Source organism: Eptesicus fuscus, chromosome 8 (assembly GCF_027574615.1).
Source record: "Eptesicus fuscus isolate TK198812 chromosome 8, DD_ASM_mEF_20220401, whole genome shotgun sequence".
NCBI classification, from domain to species: Eukaryota; Metazoa; Chordata; class Mammalia; order Chiroptera; family Vespertilionidae; genus Eptesicus; species Eptesicus fuscus.
Window position 1 is genome coordinate 16378058 of NC_072480.1, and position 6941 is coordinate 16384998.

Sequence of the window (6941 nt, forward strand, 5' to 3'; positions counted from 1 at the left end):
CGAGGGTAGGGATTCTTGCTAAACTGACTTTGCAGGACTTTTGATAAAACTGGCTGATGGACACGGAAGTCCAGTGTTGGGACCTAATCCAGAAGAAGGTTTCAGGAGCCTGACGAAAAATTTGGTAAAGGAGAGACCACCTATATTTATATTTGTTCACCCCCTGTAGCCCATCATCTTTCCCTGCTACAGTCCTTTCTGAGCCATTTAAACCATACCTCCTTTACAGTCCCACTTCTCTGCACCAATCCCAACTCCGGGCCAAAGGAAGCATAAAGGATAGAAAATAGACTTCAGCTCTGCTTGGTCATCAGTGGCTCTCAGGAGCTCAGGGTGAACAGAGTCTGGGACTTGATAGGTGGGACAGAATGACATAAGAAAAGGGACAGCAGTGATCTTGCCTTGGGACAGGACCAAGGTTTATGAAGCTTAATCTTATCTAATAAAGAGGGAATGTGCAAATTGACTGTCACTCCATCACAAAGATGGCGACACCCATAGGCACAAGATGGCGGCACCCAGTCCTCTCACTCCCACCAGAGTCCCCCAGTCCTGGGGGGGGCAGCCGCTGAGAGCGGGCAGTGTGAGCGGCCTGGCAAAAAGCTTGCTTCATCGCCGTGGCGACAAGGCAAGTGTTCTGTGCCTGGCTGCAGATGGGCCTCTGGTCGGGGAGAGCAGTTGGGGGCCATGAGGCCAGCAGGGGATGAGGCCAGCAGGGGAGGGCATTTGGGGGTGATCAGGCCAGCGGGGGGCACAGTTGGGGGCGAGCAGGCCAGCAGGCAGAGTGGTTAGGGGCTATCGGGCAGGCAGGCAGGTGAGCAGTTAGGAGCCAGCAGTCCCAGATTGCGAGAGGGATGTCCGACTGCCTGTTTAGGCCTGATCCCACAGGGACATCCCCCGGCAGTGGGACATCCCCCGAGGGGTCCCAGATTGGAGAGGGTGTAGGCCTGGCTGAGGCCCCCCCCACCCCCCATGCACAAATTTTGTGCACCGGGCCACTAGTATTTGTATAATTAAACTAGAGGCCTGGTGCACAAAATTCATGAATGGGGTGTGTGTGTGTCCCTCAGCCCAGCCTGTACCCTCTCCAATTTGGGACCCCTTGAGGGATGTCCGACTGCCCATTTAGGCCTGATTCCACCAGGATCAGGCCTAAATGGGCAGTCGGACATCCCTCTCACAATCCAGGACTGCTGGCTCCCAACTGCACACCTGCCTGCCTGATTGCCCTTAACTGCTTCTGCCTGCCAGCCTGATCACCCCCTAAACACTCCCCTGCCAGCCTGATCAACGCCTAACTGATCCCCTGCTGGCCCGATTGCCCCTAACTGCCCTCCCCTGCAGGCCTGGTCACCCCCAACTTCCCTCCCCTGCAGGCCTGGGTCCCCCCCAACTGCCCTCCCCTGCTGGCCCTGTCACCCCTAACTGCCCTCCCTTGCCAGCCTGGTCGTCCCCAACTGCCCTCTCCTGCTGGCCTGGTCACCCCTAACTGCCCTCCCTTGCCAGCCTGGTTCCCCCCAACTGCCCTCCCCTGCAGGCCTGGTCCCTCCCAACTGCCCTCCCCTGCTGTCCTGATCGCCCACAACTGCCCTCCCCTGCTGGCCATCTTGAGACGGCCATCTTGTGTCCACATGGGGGCAGCCATCTTTGACCATATGGGGGTGGCCATCTTGTGTGTTGGAGTGACGGTCAATTTGCATATTACCTATTTATTATATAGGATAAAAATATGTGACCACATGAACAGATTACCAGGGCATTGGGAAGGGCCTGTGTACAGGAAGGTCCTACAACTTAGTTTCCTGGTAAATCTGCCACTCATTGAGCCATCAACATTCTCACTCTGATCCAACACTTTAGCTCTCAATGGCCCATTGTTCTAGCAACTAGTCCAATTTATCAATTTTTTTCCTTTGTTGACAGTGCTTCTTATGCCCTACTTAAATGTTTTCCCTACCATTATAACATTTTTCTATATTTTCTTTTAAAATTTAACCCTTTGCACTCGCTTGCTTTTTTCTCAATTCCTTTATTCTAATGCTAACCGTGTTGAGTCACACTCAACATCCGAGTGCAAAAGGTTAAATTGTTTTACATTTGGGTCTATAATGCATCTGGAATTGATCTTTTTTATGGTGTAATACAACATAATAGATAGTATTCAAATTCTTTTTCCCCCCATATGGATATCCAATTGACCCAGCCCCATTAAAAATGGATTATCTTTCCTAAATTGCAATACAAAGTCATTTTTATTTTAATTAGGTAATTTTCTATGTTTATGGATTCTACTCTGTTCCATCGGGCTTTGCCTTTTCTTGTACCAATACCACATTGTTTCAGTTACTAGAGCTTTAAAATAAGTTTTCATATCTGTTAGCATAAGTCCCTTAGCATTGTTCTTTTGTTTCAAGATTATCTTGGTGTTCTCATTTTTTTACACTTCTCTATAAATTTTAGAATCAGCTTGTCAATTTACACACACCAAAAATCTCTACAAGACTTGAGATTGGGGTTATCTTAATCTGTAGATCAATTTGGGGGAGAGTTGTCATAGTCACAATTTCAGTGCATAATTGTATTGACTTCAATTCACTTTCACATCTCAATGAGATAGCCTACAATTAACTTAGAACTTTTAAAATTTCTCTCAATAATATTTTGTAGTTTTCAATATAGGTGTGTTATACATTTTTCAGATTGATTCTAAGTACTGTAAAAAAATTAGCTTTAATATAGTTTTCCTTTTTTGGAGATGTATAGAAATACAAATTATTTTTGTACATTTAAAAAATGTAGCTTTGTGAAGTTAATTTATTGTTTCTAATACTTTGCGGATTCTTTTGGATTTCATATGTACATCATGTCACCCACCAATAATGACAGCTGTATTTTTATCCTCACAGATTTTTGCTATGTATGTATGTATGTATGTATGTTTAACTGGCTAGGACCTTAAGAAAATTGTTGAATCACCTTCTTCATTCCTAACTAGAGAAGGAAAACTTTTAATAATCTGTTCTTAAACTTTATGTTTATGTAGTCATTTTGTAGATGTTCTTTATGTAAGTAAGTTAAACTTAAAGTAAGTTTATTTTATTCCTAGTTTACTAAAATTTTTATGCCAAACAGGCATTGGACTTTTCCCCCTTTATTGATTAAGGTATTACATATGTGTCCTTATCCTCCCATTCCACCCCCCCCCCCCCCATTCTCCTACTCATGCCCTCACCCCCTCTGGTGTCTGTGTCCATTTGTTAGGCTTATATGCATGCATACAAGTCCTTTGGTTGATCTCTCCCCCTGACCCCCACCCTCCCCTAACTTCCCTCTGAGGTTTGACAGTCTGATCAATGCTTCTCTGTCTCTGGATCTGTTTTTTGTTCATCAGTTTATGTTGTTCATTATGTTCCACAAATGAGTGAGATCATGTGATACTTATTTTTCTCTGACTGGCTTGTTTCACTTAGCATAATGCTCTCCAGTTCCATTCATGCTGTTGCAAATGGTAAGAATTCCTTCTTTTTTACCGCAGCATAGTATTCCATTATGTGCCACAATTTTTTAATCCACTCATCTGCTGATGGGCACTTAGGCTGTTTCCAAATATTAGCTGTGGTAAATTGTGCTGCTATGAACATAGGGGTGCAAATGTTTTTTTTTTCTACATCTATCAAGATGATCATATTTTTTGTTTTAATATGATGAATTATATTGATTAATTTTAAAATTTAAACAATGCTGGCATTGCTGGAGTAAACTCTACCTATTTGTAATATAGTACCATTTTATATGTCTGGATTTTATTTGGTAATATTTTGTTTTGGATTTTTGGGTCTGTGTTCCTGAGAGTAAATGGTTTGTGAGTCTGTATGGTTTTAGAATCAAGATTATGCTGGTCTCATAAAAAATGTCCTTTTGTATATTCTAGAAAAGTTATAGCAGAATTTATGTGATTTCTTACATAGATATTTGGAAGAATTCACAGGCAAAATCTTCTGGGTCTAGGGTTTTAAGTGTGTGTGTGTGTGTGTGTGTGTGTGTGTTTTTTTTTTTAATTGGAAGTTTATAAAAAATTTAATTAAGATTTTCTAGTTCTTCCTTCATAGTTTTGGTAACTTTCCAAAAAAGTTATTTTGTATGTCAAATTGTCAAAATTATAGGTATAAAGTGTTTCCTAATATATATCTATATAATACATTTTAATATCTTAATATTGTAATGTCTATTAAGCCTATAATGATGTCCTCTTTTTCATTGTTGATTCTAGTAATTTGTATTTTCCCTCTCTTTTTCTCTCAGTTTTCTACAGGTTTATTTATTTTATTATTCTTTTCAGAGAACTAATTTTGCTTCTGGTGATTTTCTCTATACACATTTGTTTTCTATTTCATGGTTTTATGTTCTTATTATTCTTTTGTTTCCTACCTTGTATGGCTTACTTCCAAAGCAATTGAGATTGTCTAGTTCTTATTGTTATTAATTTTAATCTTAGTTTCATTTAGTCAGAAAATATACTCTTCATAATTCTAATCCTTTGAAATTGTTGAGGTTTCTTTATGATCAATTTTTGGCATGTTCTATGTGTACTTGAAGAGAATGTGCATTCTGTCATTACTGCAATGTTCTATTTGTCAATTAGGTCAAGATTTTTAATTGTGTTGCTTAGATCTTCAATATCCTTACTAGTGTTTGTCTTTTAAAAAACTACCTAGCCATTGAGAAAGGTATTTTTAAAGTTTCTTTGTTAGTTTCATTGTGTTCTGCTTTATGTATTTTAAAGCTATGTTCTTTAGTGTATCCAGGTTTAGAATTGTGATGTCTTTCTGGTGGATTGACCCTTTGATCACTATAAAATATCCATCTATAACTCTAGAATTGTTTCTTGAAATAATATCTATTTTTTCTGAGAAGTTACCATATACCAAATATACAGAAAAATGACTGGATGACATAAAACAATATGAGAGTTGTAATTATGGACGATTATTTTCTTTTACCTTGAGTGTATTTTCACGTTTCCTGCAGTGCACAATTATAACTTTTATAATGATAAAAAAAACATGGAAGTTACTTTAGAGAACACAAGTGCAGGCAGTAGTTTCAAGTTTCTACTGTATATAAGCAGTAGTAGAGGGGCTGTTTGGGCAAGAGCACATATAGCAGGATTTCCTTGGTTTGATTCACAGGAATTCCAATTCTGCTACTCCCCAGTAAATCCCTCTCTGTTTATCTCCTCTAGATGTTCTCATATGGAGCTCTGACAGAAATACACATACACAAACACACTCACACATACCTTTTCTTAATTTTTTTTTACTTTTGGGTTTTGACAACCAGAAAAGTGTCATTAATGTGTATTATGATGGACATTCTGTCACCATTTGTATCATGGTTGGGAACCAATTCAAATAAACAAACAAAAATCTCAAAACAGAACTCTCAATTATCCATGCTTGAAAAAATATGGAATTAAAACTTATAACCAAAATATACAAATAATCATGTATTTTATGTGGGTAATAGTTATGTTTCTCCACTTAGCATTTACCAGAATTGGCATTTTCCAAGGGGGAAAATCATAACAATTAACATTTCTTGAACACTTAAATTTTGTCCCAGGCCCAATTGTATGCTCTTAGTTAATCTTCACAAAACCCTATGTCATAGATGATATTTTTTGTTTTTACTTTATAGATGGATAAAGGTTCAGAGGATAACTTGACCAGGGTTAAGCATCGAGTAAGTTACAGGGCCAGAATTTGAACTCAGAAATTCTGGGGCAATTCTCTTTAATACTGTAGTTTATTATTTCATTCTATATAAGAAAAGCTTAACATGCTAAGTGTCCGGTCATCTGGTTGGCCGTTCAACCAATCAAAGCGTAATATGCTAATAATATGCTAAGGCTGCTCAACTGCTCACTATGACATGCACTGACCCCCAGGGGGAAGACAGTCAACTGGTCGACCAGTCGCTATGATGTGCAGTGACCACCAGGGGGCAGACCCTCTGACCAGTAGGTTAGCTTGCTGCTGGGATCTGGCCCATCGGGATTGAGCAAGATGGACTGGACATGCCCTGGAGCCCTCCTGCGGCCCCTCCCCAGCTGGCCAACCTCCTGCATCCCTCCCTGGCCCGCCCTGATCATGCACTGGTGGGGTCTCTTGGCCTGGCCTGCACCCTCTCACAATCCAGGCTGAGGGATGCCTCCCCCGCCCCCCCCTCCCCCCCGAGTGCATGAATTTTGTGCACTGGGCCTCTAGTAGGAAAATAATAAGAAAATTAGAATTCTAGAGATACAAAAACCAGATTGGGTGTTCTGGCGAAGGAGATATGGCCTAAGACTCAAGGGAAGACTTCAATTTGGACAATAATCCCTGAGGGGCTACAGGTGGGTCAGAGAAGGGCTGGAGGGTCTGAAAGGATATTCAGAATGTGTTAGTCTTTTGTGCAGGACAGAGTCAGGGTGACTGGGCTGTTGGCTAATATCATTATTGCCCAATGAGGAGACTTCAACTTGCCTTGGAAACTACCATATTCAGGGACCCAACTTTGTTGCCTTCTAATGAACAGAGGCTCACCCTTCATCCCCTAAACATGTGGTTGCCTAGCTTGTCACAGATTACTTGATATCTACCTGAAATCTTCAAGGCACAAATTTTTAGAAAATTCTCTTAAGTTTCCATCACCCTTCTTCCTCTCCAATTTCCTTTCTCCTTTCCAATAATGAAGGTACATCACCATCATCATCACCCTAATATTTCTTAAGTCCTTGCTGTACACCTGGCAAGATATTAAGCATTTCTAATGCATTATCTCATTTAGCTCTCACAGCTACCTTAAATGGCAGATACTATTGTTATCATTCCCACTACACTGGGGAGGGCACTTAGGACAGTCAGCAACTTGCTCAAGGTTAATTGCTCAAAGTCAACTTG